This window comes from Zalophus californianus, chromosome 10 (assembly GCF_009762305.2).
Source record: "Zalophus californianus isolate mZalCal1 chromosome 10, mZalCal1.pri.v2, whole genome shotgun sequence".
In the NCBI taxonomy this organism is placed as follows: Eukaryota; Metazoa; Chordata; class Mammalia; order Carnivora; family Otariidae; genus Zalophus; species Zalophus californianus.
In genome coordinates, this window is record NC_045604.1 from 88205723 (window position 1) to 88224093 (window position 18371).

Sequence of the window (18371 nt, forward strand, 5' to 3'; positions counted from 1 at the left end):
AACACCCTCCTGCCCCAGATGTTCCAGAGGGAGAGGGGGTCACTGAAGTCGTGGTGTCGTATCACTTGGCTGAGGCTGTGGGGGGGTATAGCATGCTTTTGAGTGACATAGAAATAAACACCCTTTTATGCCTACTTTAGAAAGAGCTTTCATCTGGAATGGTTAAGAGTTTTATATACATTTTGGGATTTATGGAAGTGATTACAATCAACCCTTGAACAACAGGGGGGTTAGGAGCACTAACACATCCCCTCAAAAATCCACACATATCTTTTGACTCCCCAAAACTTAACTAATGTTGACCAAGAAGCCTTACTGATAACATAAGCATAACATAAACATACCAATGAACACATAATTTGTATTTAGTATTATATACTGTATTCTTAAGCTAGAGAAAAGAAAATGTTATTAAGAAAATCATAAGGAAGAGAAAATACATTTATAATACTGTACTGTATTTATAAAAAAATCTGAAGTAGACCTGTGTAATTCAAACATGTATTGCTCAAGTACCAACTATATAATGTTTTCCTAGTTTAACTCATTGATGTAATGCATTGTAACAGATGTCCTCATATTCCATTTTGTTTCTAAAGTTTTAATTGGCATTCTAATGCCTTTCTTGATGAAATCCCCACCAAATCACTCACAGGTAGAGGATTAGGAGCTTCTTGATTAGTGATTCCCAAGAAAGGGCTCTGAGATCAGCTAGTGTGGATTTGGATGCTGGTTTTACCACTTGTGCATTCTGGATGTACAAGAGACTTTACCACCTTGACCCTGTTTCTTTATCTGTAAAATCAGATAATATTAGAACCAACCTCCCAGAATTGTGATGAGGCATAAATGAAATCATTTTGTTGTGTTTAGCAGGTTGGTGTATTATTAACAAGTATTATATTAGTATTATTAGGTGTTATTGATGTTTTTTTACTTTATTATTAAAATGATGAAAGTACTCTTAGTAATAATGACTTATTAGAAAGAATATTAATAAACTTATTAGTAATGTAGGGGCCGGTAAACAGGTCACAGGTGTAACTCTCCCTTCCCTGTCCTCCCCTGAGGCTTTGTCCTGGGACAAGGCAAGCCTGCTTCTGGAATTATGGAAGTTCCATTCTATCCCCTCCAACCGCCTGCCCCCCAGCCCTGCCCCTTGTACTTCTCTAGATTTTCTGCCACTACCATACTGAAGGTGACAGTAGGGCAGAGCGGTCACTAGCATGAGGAGAACACAGTGGCTAAGGTACTCACTTCCAGCGCCAAATTTAAGGGACATATTCAGAACTCAAAATACACAGTACTGAAGATTTTTTTAAATCTGTTTTGAATGATGCAATATTGAAAAAAATTAAAACACCAAAAAAAATCCATGATGAACAAAATATTAAAATTTTAATAAAAACAGGGTCAGGATTCCTGATTTTTCCCTTTTGCTTTAGCCTCCCATGTAGCACCTCATGACATTTTTATATTTAATTTATTTGGAAATTAAAACGTAATTAAAATATTTATCTTGATTACTGAGTTGGCGTCCCCTTAAATGTTGCAGCCAAGGTGAGCATCTCACTCCCCTCCTAGTCTCTGTAGTTGGAGAGTTTCGGAACTGTGGAGTAGGCCAGAAGGAGGAAGCAGTGAAACAGTTGGGAAATCGGGGAAGTTGGACTGGCCACCTCGGCGTTAGGTGGGTGGTGAGAAGGGACAGGCCTGGGTGGGTGGGGGCTCTTGGGCACGTGGGCGCATGCGCGGGCGTTGGAGCCCGGGGCTGCGCGCTCTGGGTCCTCTCGCCAGCGGGGAAGCGCGCAGAGGTGTCAAGACCCTCGAGGCGGACAACGGGCTGCGCTGCGGCTGCGGGGCGGTTGGGGAGGGCGTTCGGAGGTGGTTGTCTCGGAGGACAAAGCGCGCACACTTGAGCAGCGAAGGCGGACGGGGAGGCGCAGGTGTGGCGGTCTTGAGGCCTTTGTGGTGAGTGTTGGACCGCCCCAGCATCCTCCCAGCGCCGGCTGGTCCTCCCCAAGTGCCCAGGCTGGGGCAGAGGGTGCTCCCCGGACTCCCCCATAGGTCAACCCCGCTGTCCGCACTCAATCCCCAAAATCCATGCCTCCACACTGCCCCAAAACAAATACAAACACGAAAACCCACTGGAGACTTAGGGTTGAATTTTAACTGTTTTAATTAATTAATTCATTATTATTTTTTTTATGTTGGTTGTAGCTTAGTGATTAGAAAGAAGGTTTTAGGGAACAACCGGTGGCTCAATCGGTTGAACAGCCTAGTCTTGGTTTCTGCTAGGGTTGCGGTCTGGGGATTGTGAGATGGAGCCCCACTTCACCCTCAGTGGGGAGTCAGCTTGGGATTCTCTCCCTCTCCCGGGCCCCTCCCCCCCGCTTGTGTGCTCTCTCTCTCTAAAAGAAATCAATCTTTTTTTTAAGATTTATTTTAGAGAGAGAGAGAGCACGGTGGAGAGGGGCAGAGGGAGAAGGAGAGAGAATCTCAAGCAGATTCCCTGCTGAGCGTGAGCTCGAGGGGGTCCTCCATCCATCTCAGAGCCCTGAAATCATGACCTGAGGGGAAACCAAACGCCCAAAGCTTAACAGACTGCGCCACTCAGGGGTGCCATAAATAAATAAATAAATCTTTTTTTTTTTTTAAAGAAATAGGATTTTGGAAGGTGCCCCAGCTTTGGTTTTAATTTGAATTTAGGGAAGTGAGTTGACCTTTGCGAATCTCAGCTATAATGTAGGACTATCCTCTTACCATCTCATGGGGTTTTTCTTTTTTTACACTGAGGAAAAAATGATTTCTATAATTTTATTTTTTATTTTTTTCATTTCTACCATTTAAAATATTAGAACTCAGTGGCTTTTTTTACATTCGCATTGTGTTGCCACCATTACCACTGTCTAATTCCAGAACGTTTTAGTTTGTTTAGAACATTTTTTTAACTTTTTTTTTTAAAAGATTTTTATTTATTTATTTGACAGAGACAGTGAGAGAGGGAACGCAAGCAGGGAGAGTTGGGAGAGGGAGAGGCAGCCTTTCCGCTGAGCAGTGAGCCTGATGTGGGGCTCGATCCCAGGATCCTGGGATCATGACCTGAGCTGAAGGCAGATGCTTAATGACTGAGCCACCCAGGCACCCCTGTTTAGAACATTTTTTATCGTCCTTAAAATAAACCCTGTACTCACTGAACAGTCACTTGCTATTGCTTCATATCTCCACTCCCTGGCTACCACTAATCTTTCTGTCTCTATGGATTTGCCAATTCTGGGTATTTCACATAAATAGAATCATATAATATGTGGTCTTTTGTGTTTGGCTTCTTTTACTTAGCATAATGTTTTCAGGTTCTTGAGTGTTGTTATGTACCTCATTCTGCTTTTGGATATACCACATTTGTTTATCCTTTCATCAGTTGATGAACTTTTGGGTTTCTACTTTTTGACTATCACCAATAATGCTGCTGTGAACTTTAGTGTACATATTTTTGCATGGACATGTTTTCTATTATGTTGGGTATATACCTAGGAGTGGAATTGCAGGGTCATAAGGTAATTATATGTTTAACTTTTTCAGGAACTGCCAAACTTTTTCACAGCAGCTGTACCATTTTACATTCCTACCAACAGTGTGTGAGGGTTCCAGTTTTCCAAATTCTTGACAACACTTGTTTTTTTTCTGTTAAAAGTTTTTTTTCTTTGTTTTGTTTTTTTTTTGTTTTTTTGTTTTTTTTTTTTTTAAAGATTTTATTTATTTATTCATGAGAGAGAGAGAGAGAGGCAGAGGGAGAAGCAGGCTCCCAAGGAGCAGGGAGCCCGATGTGGGACTCGATCCCAGGACCCCGGGATCATGACCTGAGCCGAAGGCAGACGCTCAACCATCTGAGCCACCCAGGCGCCCCTGTTTTGTTTTTTAATTATAGCCATTCTAGCGGGTAACTGGTATCTCATGGTAGTTTCGATTTGCATTTCCATAACGACTAGTGATGTTGAGCATCTTTTTATGTCCTTCTTGGCCATTTGTATAATTTCTTTGGAGAAATGTCCATTTAGATCTTTTTGCTCATTATTTAATTGGTTTGTCACGTTGTTGTTGAGTTGTAAGAGTGCTTTATATATATTCAGTATATGAAACCCTTATCAGATACATAATTTGAAAATCTTTTATTCCATTCATGAGTTGTCTTTTTGTGTACTTCAGTACTCAGAAGGTTTTGATTTTGATGAAGCCAAACTTATCTATATTTTTATTTGATGTCCTAAGAATGCATTGCTACATCCAGGTTATGAAGATTTACTCCAGTATTTTCTTCTAATATTGTTTTAGCTCTTATATTTGTCTGTTTGATCCATTTTGAATTAATATTTGTATGTGGTATAAGGCAAGAGTTCAACTGTATTCTTTTGCATGTTGCCTATGCACTATTTGTTTGAAAGACTGTTATTTTGGGGTGCCTGGGCGGCTCAGTTGCTAAGCGTCTGCCTTTGGCTCAGGTCATGATCCCAGGGTCCTGGGATCGAGCCCCGCATCGGGCTCCCTGCTCGGCGGGAAGCTGCTTCTCCCTCTCCCACTCCCCCTGCTTGTGTTCCCTCTCTTGCTGTGTCTCTGTCAAATAAATAAATAAAATCTTAAAAAAAAAGACTGTTATATCCTCATTGAATGAACTTGGCACACTTACTGAAAATCAGTTTACCATAGATGAATGGGTTTATATCTAGACTCCCAATTCTGTTCCCTTGATTTTTATATCTGTGCTATGTCAGTACCATACTGTTTTGATTATTGTCACTTTGTAGGAACTATTGAAATTAGTAAGTGTGAGACCTCAAACTTTGTTGTTCTTTAAGATTCTTTCGGCTATGCAGGGTTCCTTGCCATTGCATTTGAATTTTGGAATTAGTGTGTTCATTTCTGAAAAAAGGCAGTTGGGGATTGATTGATTCTATAGATCAATTTGGGGAGTGCTGCCATCTCAACAATATTAAATCTTTTAGTCCATGAACATGGGATGTCTTTTAATTAGATGTTCTTTAATTTCTTATTTTTCCCAGCTTTATTGAGGTATAATTGATAAATAAAATTGTAGTATATTTAAAGTGTACAACATGATGATTTGCTGTACGTATACAGTGTGAAAGAATCCCCTCATTCAAGTTGACTAGCACATCAGTCACCTCACATAGTTGCCCTTTTGTGTGTGTGAGAGAGAACACTTAAGATCTACTGTCATAGCAAACTTTAATTGTACAATACAGTATTATCAAATATAGTCATATTATACATTAGATCCTCAGAATTTGTTCCTCTTGTAACTGAAAGTGTGTACTCTTTTACCAGTCTCTCCCTACTTCCCTCTACCTCTCAGCCCTTGACAACCTGGAGATTACATAAAATCTCTAGATGGCTTTAGGCAGTATGGACATTTTAGCAATAATGAACTCAGGATAGCTTTTCCGTTTATTTATGTATTCAGTTTCTTTCATCAATGTCTTACAGTTTTCAGTGAATGTATCTTTCATTTCCTTATTTAAATTTATTCCTAAGTGTTTTATTATTTTTGATGCTATTGTGACTAGGGTTGTTTTCTGTCTCTTTGTTGAACTTCTCGTTTTGTTCTTATATTGTTGTTCTAATTCATTAGATTGTTTATCTGTATTCTCTGGAGATCTTGAGCATCTTTAGAACATTTATTCTGAATTCTTTCTTGGACAATTTTATTATCTCTGTTTGGGATCAGTTCCTGAAAGTTTACTGTGTTCCTTTGGTGGTGTCATGTTTCTCCTATTCTTTGTGACTCTAGTAGCCTTGCATATGAGTCTGCATATTGGAAGAGGCAGTCACCTTTTCCAGACTTTATGGATCAGCTTTGGTAATGAAAGACCTTCACTTGTTGGTGGGAGCATGCTGGAGTGTGTTGTGACACCGGGTCTAGTGATACAAGGTGCCAGGTACATATGGCTGCTCTGGATCTGAGGGAACAGGATGTCTTTTTGGGGGTCCACAACATTGGGGGTCAGCACTGCTGGAGTCCACAGCATTGACAACTGTGTAGCCTTTGGTGAGCACCATGGGGGCTCACTTTTACTGCAAAGACTGCTGGGGTCCTCAGAGGCACTTCCTGATCTGAGGCTATGGGCCAGGACAGGCTTCAGTGGTGGCTGGAGCTCATAGTGTGTACATTCTTAGCTCGGGGGCCAGCTGCTGGTACCCATGCAGTGGCAGGGGTTGGTCGCAGACACACACACGGTGGGGACCGGAGCCAACTGAGGATGCACTGACAGGTCCGGGTTCCCTGACTGTTGGCATGCCCTCAGTGGCTAGGATCTCATGTCAAGTACTTACTGCAGTGGAGGCTGGTGACACAAGTCTGGCTGTCTGGGTGCAGGTGTACAGCTGGTGGGGCTAGCTTCAGGTAAGCCCAATGGTGCAGGCCAGTGACAGGAAACAAGACTGGAGCTGGGCCCACAAGAAGCTCTGGGGGTCCTGGCTGTCAGGGTGCACTATTGTGGCTGCAGCATCTCCACAGCAGTGGAGGCCAGTGTTAAGAGTCAGGCTAGGGATGTGCAGGCACACAGCTGAAGGAGCTAGCTGCAGATGAACCCAGTGGTGCTGGCCAAATCTGGACCCACAAGCAGCCGTGGAGGCTTTGGCCGTTGGTGCACACTTCTGTGGCTGTAGACTCTTGGCCACAGGTATGCACACTTCAGTAAAGTCTGGTGATGGGAAATCAGGCTGGTGGCAGGCAGGTGCACAGCTGGAGGGGATAGCCTCAGGTGTACACAGTGGTGGGGGTTAGTCACACGGGACAGGTTGGCATCTTGTACTTATGCAGCTACAGAAGCCTGGGGCTGGCTGCCAGTGTGGATCCTGGGATTTGGTGGGGATAGGGAGCCAGGGAGGGACTCGGGCATCTGGTGTTTATAAATGCAAATACCTGTGGGAGGAGAACTAGTGAAATCTGCAGGGGATCTGCAGTTGGTTGTGCTGGCCAATGTTTTCTTCAATGGTGAAAGGTGCTGAGTTCCTTTGCAGATCAGGTCACTGAGAACCAGGGTCGCTCCTACTACTTGGCTGATACTGGTAGCCCCTGCCTTTCTTCCTTATTGCTAGCCACCTCTCTATGTGTCAGCTTTGCTGATCTCTGGATGGGGTGAAACATATTCAGGTCCTTTGTGTGGTGCACCAAAAGACTTGGGAAGCCTTTTGCTCACCTTGATCTCCCTTTCCATGGAGGGGAACTGTTTCTGGATGGGGTACTGCCTCTTCGTACTGAGCAGTGCCAGCCTGGGGGATCAGGATAACGCAGACAAAATGAATCTGTTCTTCCTTCTCTTTTTCTATGGTTATTCTCCAGTTTTTTGTTCCATTGTGTTCTTGAAATTTCTTAAGTAGACCCGGGAGCAATCCCAGAGCTATTTTTTGTTCATGGATAGTTGTCTAATTCTTGATGTTGTGAGGGAATGGAGATGCTAGGGTTTCCTATGTTGCCATCTTGGTGATGTCATTCCCTTTTTTCCTTTTTTCTTAATGTGGGCATTCATTACTATCAACTGACCTCTTAGAACTGCTTTTGTTGCATCCTATAAGTTTTGGTGTGTTGTGTTTCCATTTTAATTTGTTTCAGGATTTTTTTTTTTTAATTGGAGCCCAACGTGGAGCCTGGACCCATGACCCTGAGATCAAGAATGTATATTCTTTTTATTTTTTTCTCTATAATGGTGTATTGACCATACCTAAGTTTATGCTAATGAGGTGACTCTTCACAGGCCCCTAGCCAACTTCGAGATGGGGGCTGGTCACAGGGGAATCACCTATGTGATTAGAGGGTCAGAACCCCCCAGGAGGGTAGGGGGCTGGAGAGTAAGTTCATCAATGGACATTGTGTCAGTCAATTATTACTTAATGGATCCTCAATAAAACTCTTGAACAATGAGGTCTGGAGAACTGAGTTTGTGAAGACAATGTAGCATGCTGAGGAGGGCCTGGAAGCACTGTGCCTCCAATCTCTTGCCCTATATACTTCTTCATCTGGCTATTCATTTGCAATGAACTATGATTTTTTAATTTTTTTATTATTTTTTCATTTTATTTTTTTAAATTTTATTTAAATTCAATTAACATATAAAGTATTATTAGTTTTGGAGGTAGAGGTCAGTGATTCATCAATCTTATATAATACCCAGTGCTCATTACATCATGTGCCCTCCTTAATGTCCATCACCTAGTTACACTATCCCTCTACCTCGTTCTCTCCAGCAACCCTCAGTTTTTTTCCTATGTTTAAAAGTCTCTTATGGTTTGTCTCCCTCTCTGATTTCATCTGATTTTATTTTTTCTTCTCTTCCCCTATGCTCCTCCATTTTGTTTCTTAAATTCCACGTATGAGTGAGATCATATGATGATTGTCTTTCTCTGACTTATTTTGCCTAACATAATACCCTCTAGTTCTATCCACATCGTTTCACGTGGCAAGATTTCATTTTTTGAAGGCTGAGTAGTATTCCATTTTTTAGATTTATATATATAAAACATATTCCTTATCCATTCATCTGTCATTGGACATCTGGACTTTTTGCATAGTTTGGCTATTGTGGACATTGCTGCTGTGAACATTGGGATGCAGGTGCCCCTTTGGATCAATACATTTGTATCTTTGTGGTAAATACCCAGTAGTGCAATTGCTGGGTCATAGGGTAGCTCTATTTTCAACTTTTTGAGGAACCTCCATACTGTTTTCCAGAGTGGCTGCACCAGTTTGCATTCCCACCAACAGTGTAGGAGGGTTCCCCTTTCTCCACATCCTTGACAACATCTGTCATTTCCTGACTTGTTAATTTTAGCCATTCTGACTGGTGTGAAGTGGTATCTCACTGAGGTTTTTATTTGTATTTCCCTGATGCCGAGTGATGTTGAGCATGTTTTCATGTGTCTGTTGGCCATTTGGGTGTCTTCTTTGGAGAAATGTCTGTTCATGTCTTCTGCCCATTTCTCAATTGGATTATTTGTTCTTTGGGTGTTGAGTTTGATAAGTTCTTTATAGATTTTGGATACTAGCCCTTTATCTGATACATTTGCAAATATCTTGTCCCATTCTGTCAGTTGTCTTTTGGTTTTCTTGACTCTTTCCTTTGCTGTGAAAAACCTTTTTATCTTGATGAAGTCCCAATAGTTCATTTTTGCCTTTGTTTCCCTTGCTTTTGGAGATGTGTCTAGCAAGAAGTTGCTGTGGCCGAGGTCACAAAGGTTGCTGTCTGTTTTCTCCTCTAGGATTTTGATGGATTGCTGTCTCACATTGAGGTCTTTCATCCATTTTGAGTCTATTTTTGTGTGTGGTGGAAGGAAATGGTCCAGTTTCATTCTTCTGCATGTGGCTGTCCAATTTTCCCAGCACCATTTATTGAAGAGACTTTTTTCCATTGGATATTCTTTTCTGCTTTGTCAAAGATTTGTTGAACATAGAGCTGAGGGTCCATTTCTGGGCTCTCTATTCTGTTTCATTGATCCATGTGTCTGTTTTTGTGCCAGAACCATACTGTCTTGATGATTACAGTTTTGTAATTAAGCTTGAAGTCCAGAATTGTGATGCCACCAGCTTTGATTTTCTTTTTCAACATTCCTTTGGCCATTTGGGGTCTTTTCTGGTTCCATACAAAGTTTAGGATTATTTGTTCCAGCTTTGTGAAAAAAGTTGATGGTATTTTGATAGGGATTGCATTGAATGTATAGATTGCTCTAGGTAGCATAGACATTTTAACTATTTCTTCTTCCAGTCCATGAGCATGGAAAGTTTTCCCATTTCTTTGTGCCTTCTTCAATTTATTTCATGAGTGCTCTATAGTTTTCTGAGTACAGATCCTTTTCCTCTTTTGTTAGGTTTATTCCTAGGTATCTTATCGTTTTGGGTGCAATTGTAGATGGGATCAACTCCTTATTTTCTCTTTTTTCTGTCTCATTGTTAGTGTATAGAGATGCAACTGATTTCTGTGCATTAATTTCATATCCTGCCACTTTGCTGAATTCCTGTATGACTTCTAGTAATTTTGGGGTGGAGTCTTTGGGTTTTCCATATAGAGTATCATGTCATCTATGAAGAGTGAGAGTTTGACTTCTTTGCTGATTCGGATGCCTTTTATTTCTTTTTTCTTGTCTGATTGCTTAGGCTAGGACTTTTAGTACTGTGCTGAACAACAATAGTGATAGTGGACATCCCTGCTGTGTTTCTGACCTTAGGGGAAAATCTCAGTTTTTCCCCATTGTGAATGATATTCACTGTGGGCTTTTCAATATGGCTTTTATGATATTGAGGTATGTTCCCTCTATCCCCACACTGTGAAGAGTTTTAATCAAGAAAGGATGCTGTACTTTGTCAAATGCTTTTTCTGCACTATTTAGGGGATCATATGGTTCTTATCCTTTCTTTTATTAATGTAGTATATCACATTGATTGATTTGAAGATGTGCAACCGCCCTGGCAGCCCAGGAATAAATCCCACTTGTTCATGGTGAATAATCCTTATAATGTACCATTGGATCCTATTAGTATCATGTTGAGGATTTTGGATCCATGTTCATCAGGGATATTGGTCTGTAATTCTCCTTTTTGGTGGGGTCTTTGTCTGATTTTGGGATTGAGGTAATGCTGGCCTATAGAAAGAGTTTGGAAGTTTTCCTTCTATTTCTATTTTTTGAAACAACTTCAGAAGAATACGTATTAATTCTTCTTTAAATGTTTGGTAGAATTCCCCTGGGAAGCCATCTAGCCCTGGACTCTTGTTTGTTGGGAGATTTTTGTTGTTGTTGTTGGGAGATTTAAAAAAAAAGATTTTATTTATTTATTTGACAGAGAGAGAGAGCACGCACAAGCAGGGAAAGTGGGAGAGGGAGGAGAAGCAGGCTCCCCACCGAGCAGGGAGCCTGACTCAGGGCTTGAACCTAGGACCTAGGATCATGACCTGAGCCAAAGGCAGATGCTTAACTGACATAGCCACCCAGGAGCCCCTGTTGGGAGATTTTTTATTACTTCTTCAATTTCCTTGCTGGTTATGGGTCTGTTCAGGTTTTCTATTTCTTTCTGGTTCAGTTTTGGTAGTTTATACATCTCCAGGAATGCATCCATTTCTTCCAGATTGCCTAATTTGTTGGCATATAGTTGCTCATAATATGTTCTTATAATTGCTCGTATTTGTTTGGTGTTGGGTGTGATCTCTCCTCTTCCATTCATGATTTTATTTATTTGGATTCTTTCTCTTTTCTTTTATAAGTCTGGCCAGGGGTTTAACAATCTTACTAATTCTTTCAAAGAATCAGGTCCTAGTTTTGTTTTTTTGTTTTTTTTAATCTGTTCTACTGTTCTTTTGATTTCTCTTTCATTCATTTCTGCTCTAATCTTTATTAATTTTTTTCTCTTGCTGGGCTTAGCCTTTATTTGCTGTTCTTTCTCCAGCTCCTTTAGGTTTATGGTTAGGTTGTGTATTTGAGACCTTTCTTGTTTCTTGAGAAAGCCTTTATTGCTGTATACTTCCCTCTTAGGACTGCATTGCTGCATCCCAAAGGTTTTGAACAGTTGTGTTTTAATTTTCGTTTGTTTCCATGAATTTTTTTAGTTCTTCTTTAATTTCTTGGTTGACCCCTTCATTCTTTAGTAGGATGCTCTTTAGCTTCCATGTATTTGAGTTCTTTCTAAATTTCCTCTTGTGACTGAGTTTGAGTTTCAAAGCATTGTCGTCTAAAAATATGCAGGGAATGATCCCAATCTTTTGGTACTGGTTGAACCTGATTTGTGACCCAGTACATGATATATTCTGGAGAATGTTCCATGTGCACTCAATAAGAATATGCATTCTCTTGGTTTAGGATGGAATGCTTTGAATATATCTGTGAAGTTCATCTGGTCAAGTGTGTCATTCAAAGCCCTTGTTTCCTTGTTGACCTTCTGCTAAGATGATCTCTCCATTGCAGTGAGGGGGCTGTTAAGGTCCCCTACTATCATTGTATTATTATTGATGTGTTTCTTTAATTTTGTTATTAATTGGTTTATGTAATTGGCTGCTCCCATGTTAGGGGCATAAATATTTATAAGTGTTAGATCTTCTTGTTGGATAGACCCTTTAATTATGAAATAGTGTCCTTCTTCATCTATTACAGTCTTTGGTTTAAAATCTAATTTGTCTAATATAAGGATTGCCACCCCAGCTTTCTTTTGATGTCCATTAGCAGGTGTCTTTGTGTCTAAAATGAGTCTCTTGCAGACAGCATATGGATGGGTCTTGCTTTTTTTTTAATTTTATTTTATTATGTTATGTTAGTCACCATACATTACATCATTAGTTTTGATGTAGTGTTCCATGATTCATTGTTTGAGGGGGTTTCTCTGTGACTCCTGGACTTGAATGCCTGTTTCCTTCCCCAGATTAGGGAAGCTCTCTGGTATAATTTGCTCCAATATATCTTCTGCCCCTCTCTCTCTCTTTCTCTCTCTCCTCTTCTTCTGCATCCCAAAATTGTAAGGAAAGAAAAACTTACATGTATACAAAAATAAAACTAAATACAATGGAAGGAGAGAATGTAACTGTAAAAATGAAAATTTACAAAGATGAAAAAAGAGTTGATAAAATAAGAAATTGGTTGAAAAAGAAAAGAAAAAAAATTAAAATGGAAAGACTAAAAAATCATGGGGAAAAAAACCATGAATTCCATTTCCCCTAGTGCTGGAGTTTTGCAGTTCTCTCTGATGGATAAACTTGGTCTTAGCTGGATGTTCTTGCAATCTTCTGGGGGTGGGCCTGTTGCGTTGATTCTCAGGTGTCTTTGCCTGGGTTGGAATTGCACCACCCTTGCCGGGGGCCAGGCTAAGGAAGTGGCTCTGGATTGCTCTATGTGGCTTTTGTTCCCTGAAGGCTTTCCATACCATTTTAGAGGATGAGAATGAAAATGGTGGCCTATCAGTCTCCAGCCCTGGAGCCAAGAGCTTGGAGCCCCACTCCTCAGTCGCCCTCAGGGAAAAGCAGTCAATCACTCCTGTCTCCTTGGTCTCCATCTGTACTCCGTGCTCACCTAACCTGTCACCGAGCATTTCTATCTCAGGCACATGACCCCATTAAAGTCTCCAAACCCTGCAGACTCCTGCAGTGTGCCCCCACACAGTTCCTCCTGGGGGAGAAGGGGGGGTTCTCGCCAGGGTTCTGCCTCTCGCTGGGCCCCAGCTCTGAGAGCAGTCACCTGACCATGCTTTGGTTCATAGTATATGGCAACCCTGAGCTGAGATCCTACTCCTGGACTTGCTGATTGTAGCCAGCTTACCCCCTCTGATGCCTGGGAACTCTGCCACACTCAGGCACCCCCAGTCTTCCTGTAACCCCGAGGATCCTGAGACCACACTGTCCCACCTATGATTCTGCCCCAGTCTGCCACCTGAGTACCTTTCAGGCAGAGAAGTCCCTTGCTGGAGCAGACTTCTAACTAAAAGTTCTGATTTTGTGCTCCACTGCTGTATCACTTTCTGGTGCTGGCTTATGGAGTCTTCCCCCCCCGCCCCCCGCAGTTTATCTTCTGATATATCACCTTGGGTTCACATCTCTGTACCTCCTACCTTGCAGAAAGTGGTCGTTTTTCTATTTGTAGAGTTGCAGCTATTCTTTTCTTTGATCTCTGGTTGAGTTCACAGATGTTCAGAATCTAGCTGAATTCCTGGGACCAGACAAAACTAAGGTCTTCTACTCCTCTGCCATATAGGACTAGCTTCCCCTCAATGAACTATAATTTTAAGTATAGCATATTCCTGCATTGTGTGAGTCATTCTAGTAAATTACTGAACTTGAGGAAGATTGTAGGAACCCCTGAGTTTGTAGGTAGCCTATATGAAGACCCTATTTGAGGCTAGTATCTAAAGTAGGGACAGGCAGTCTTGTGAGACTGGGCTTTTAACCTGTGGGCTCTGTGCTAACTCTGGGTAATTTAGTGTCAGAACTGAACTGAATTATAGAACACCCATTTTGGGTGTGAAAGAATTGGGGAATTGGTTGTTGTTTGAAGAAACAAACAGAAGGATTGGTGTAAATCATTTTTTAGATGTTTGGTAGAATTCACTATTGAAGTCATCTGATCCTGGCCTTTTCTTTGCTGGCAGGTTTTTGATTACTGATTCAATCTTTTACTATAAGTCTATTTATATTTTCTACTTGTTCTTGAGTTGAATTGGTAGTTTGTGTGTTTTGAGTTTGTCATTTCATCTAGGTTATGAAATTTGTTGCCTATAATTGTTTATAGTATTCTTTTATCATCCTTTTTATTTTTGTAAGATTGGTAGTAGTATTCTTACTTTCTTTCCTTACTTTAGTAAGTTGAGTCTTTTTTTCTTATTTTGGTCAGTTAAGATGAAGGTTTGTCCATTTTGTTACTCTTAAGGAACCAGTGGTTGGTTTCTTTGATTCTCTTGTTTTTATATTCTCTATTTTATTTACCCACATTTTAATATTTATAATACCCTGCCTTTTGTCATCTGTGGTTTTAGTTTGCTCTGCTTGTTCTAGTTCTTTAAGTTGGAAGGCTAGGTTATTGATTTGAAATCATTATTGATTTGAAATGTGGGAGTTTATAGTTAAACTGCTTTCACTGCATCACATAAGTTTTAATATGTTTTATCTTTGTTTTCATTCATCTCAAAGTATTTTCTAACTTTCCTTGCGATTTCGTCTTTGACCCATTGGTTGTTTAATAATGTGTTGTTTATTTTCCACATATTTCGAATTTTCCAGATTTCCTTCTTTTACAGATCTCTAATTTCATTTCAGTGTGGTCACGTTCATGGGAGATTGGAAGATACTTTGTATAATTTCAGTCTTTTTAAATTTATTCAGACTTGTTTTTTTAGGGGGGTGGGTAGGGACAGAGTGAGAGGAAGAGAGAGAATCTTAAGCAGGTTCCATGCTCAGTACAGGGGTCTATCTCATGACCCTGAGATCATGACCTGAGCTGAAATCAAGAGTCAGACACTCAACTGACTGAGCCACCCAGGTGCCCCTATTGAGATTTCTTTTGTGTCCTAATGGTCTGTTCTGGAAAATGTTCCTTGTGAACTTGAGAACAATATGTATTCTGTTATTATTGGGTAGATTTTTCTATATGTTAGTTCCAGATGGTTCATAGTGTTGTTTATGACTTCCATTTCATTACTGATCTTCTTCCTTGTTGTTCTATTCGTTATTGAAAGTGGGGCATTGAAGTCTCCAACTATTATTTTTGAGTTTTCTATTTCTTGCTTAATTCAATTCAGTCAATTTTTGCTTGATATGTTTTGGGGGCTCTGTTGTTAGTTTTGTATATGTTTCTAATTTTATGTCTTGATGAGATGATCTTTTAATCTGTATAAAATACACTTCTTTGTCTCTTTTCAAAAATTTTATCTTAATGTATGTTTTGTCTTTTATTAGTACAGTCATTCCTACTCTTCTTTTGCTTACTGTTTTCATGGAATATCTTTTCCTGTCCTCTAACTTTCAATTAATGTATGCCTTTGGATCTAAAATGAGTCTCTTGTAGACAGCATATAGTTGAATCATGCTTTTATATCCATTCTACCAATCTCTGCCTTTTAAATGGAGAATTCAATCCATTTACATTTGATGTAATTAATGATAAGGTAAGACTTTAGACATTTTTCTCTTCGTTTTCTTTATGTCTTATATCATTTTTGTTCCTCAATGACTCCATTACTGTCTTCTTGTTTGTAAGATATTTTCTAGTGTAACATTTTGATTCCTTTCTTGTTTCTTCTGCAATACATAGTTTAGTGATTTTTCTAGTGGTTGTCCTCTTGATTATATTTAACATCTTAGCTTCTAATAATCTAGATGAATTAATACTCACTTAATTTTAGCAGTATACAACAATTATGCTATTTATTGCTGCTCATCCCTTTATTATTGTCACAGATTGCATCTTTATACATTGTTTGCCAAAAAATATGAATTTGTATATTTTTATGCAGTTTTTTAAATTATATAAGAAAAATGAGCTACAGATCATTAATACTGGCTTTATATTTACATTGTAATCATTACTGGTTCTTTATTTCTCCATGTGAATTTAACTCAGTGTCTAGTGTCTTTTCTATTATATTTTATCCATTGCAATTTTGTATAATGTTTTAGTTGTTGCACTAGAGATTACAAAACACTTCTAGTCTATTTAGAATCAATATTTTATCAATTAAATTAGAATGTAGTTTTATGACCATATTGGTACTTTTATTACCTTTCCCCCTTCATACTCTTTTTGTCTCATATATTATGTCTTCCTTTATTGAACACTTCATCAACTCACCATATTCTTTGTTTTCAACAATCAAAATATTCTGAAGACTCAGGAAGAGAAAAATAACCTGTTTTGATTTGTCCAGATGTTTACCACTTCTGTTCCTCTTTCTTCATTTCTTATGTTCCAAGTTTCCTTCTGTTCTCATTTCCCTTCTCTCTGAAGAGCTTCCTTTCCTTATAGATCAGACTATCTGTCAGTGGAGGCACTTAGTTTTCCTTCATTTGTGAATGTCTTTATTTCAACCTGCATTTCTGAAGAATTTCTTTGCTAAACATCGAATTACACCTTTTCTCTGCATTTTAAAAATGTTGGTCACTTCCTTCTGGCTTCCCTGATGGCAATCCGTTTTTCAGATCTTTGTCTCCTTATAGGTGATGTGTTGTTTTCCTCTGACTTTTTTTCAGGAGTTTTTTATTTGTCTTAAGTTTTTATCATTTTGATTTTTTATGATGTGTATTTGCTCAACTTTTTATATCCACAGGCTTGTGTCTTTTGCCACATTTGGGAGTTTGTAACCATTATTTCTTTAAATATGTTTTCAGCATCACACTCTTCTGTCTTTTGAGACTCTGATGAATTGTATGTTAGACCTTATGTTTGTTCTCCCACATAATCCCGAGGCTGTGTTCATTTTTTTCAATCTCCTCCTCCCCTGTTTTGTTCATATTAGATAATTTCTACTGATCATGTTCACTGACTCTTTCCTCTGTCATCTTCATTCTGCTATTGAGTCTATCCAGTGAGTGTTTTATTTTGGTTACTTTCTTTTTTTTTTTTTATTGTGTTATGTTAGTCAACATACAGTACATCATTAGTTTTTGATGTAGTGTTCCATGATTCATTGTTTTGGTTACTTTAAATTCTAAAATTCCTCTTTGATTTTTCCTTATATCTTCTATTTCTTTACTGATAGTTTTTACTTTAAATTTTGTTTCAAGACTGTAATTGCTCTCTTGAGCATTATAATAGTAGCTGCTTTAAAGGCTTTTTTTCAGGTAGTTCCAACATCTATGCCATGTCACCATTGCTATCTGTTGATTGTCTTTTCCTGTGCAACCTGAGACTTGTGGTTTCTTGTATGCTGAATAATTTTGGATTACATTCTGGACTTTTGTGTATTGAACTATGAGACTCTGGGTTCTGTTTTAAATCCTATGGGGAATATTGATAGTTTGGTTTAGCAGGCAACTGACCTGTTACAGGGTTGCCAGATTTAGCAAATAAAATACAGAACACCCAGTTAAATATGAATTTCAGATAAAGTATGGATATTTTAGTATAAGTATGTCCCCCCAATATATTTGTTATTTGTCTGAAATTCAAATTTAATTGAACATCTTGTATTTTATCTGGCAACCCTACTTGGTTAGGTTTAAACTGCAAGTTCCAACCTACCTCTGTGGGCTGTGGTTGCAACGTCAATTCAGTTTTCTTTAATTTGTTATTTTTTATTTGAAATAATTGACAGTGGTTTCAGGCACAGGAACAATATAAGTAATGTTTCTTAGGACATGTTAAACCGTACTATAAGACTTTGGGATATGATGCAAGTTTTATTTATTTATTTATTTATTTATTTATTTATTTATTTATTATTGAAGTGTAGTTGATACACAATGTTACATTAGTTTCAGGTGTACAACATAGTGATTCAACAACACTGTGCTCACTATAAGCATAGTTATCACTTGTCAGTATATAACACTATTACAATGCCATTGGCTGTTCCCCATGTTGTTCCTTTCATCCCTGTGACTTATTTATTCCATAACTGGAAACCTGTACCTCCCACTCCCCATCACCCACTTTTGCCCATTTCCCCAGCCTCCTCCCCTCTGGCAAGCATCAATTTGTTCTCCATATTTATGGGTCTGTTTCTGCTTTGTTTTGTTTTTTCGATTCCACATACAAGTGAAATCACATGGTATTTGTCTTTCTCTTTCTGACAGACACATTCCACTTAGCATAATTTCCTCTAGGTCCATCCGTGTTGTCACCGTCAGTTCAGTTTTTTTTAAAACTGTGCTGTTCTATCGGGATCTCCCTGGATCTCA

General features: G+C 39.2%; 1 protein-coding gene across 1 annotated transcript in view; it reads left to right on the forward strand.

The window, feature by feature from the left end:
- Nucleotides 1–1866: 1866 nt before the first annotated feature.
- The window catches only part of LOC113932779 (ATP-binding cassette sub-family A member 3-like), a 192146-nt gene continuing 175641 nt past the window's right edge, over nt 1867–18371 (forward strand). Inside the window, exon 1 of the mRNA XM_027612191.2 lies at nt 1867–1968. The gene's annotated coding sequence lies outside the window, so the exon portion shown is untranslated. The remainder of the gene's footprint in view (nt 1969–18371) is intronic.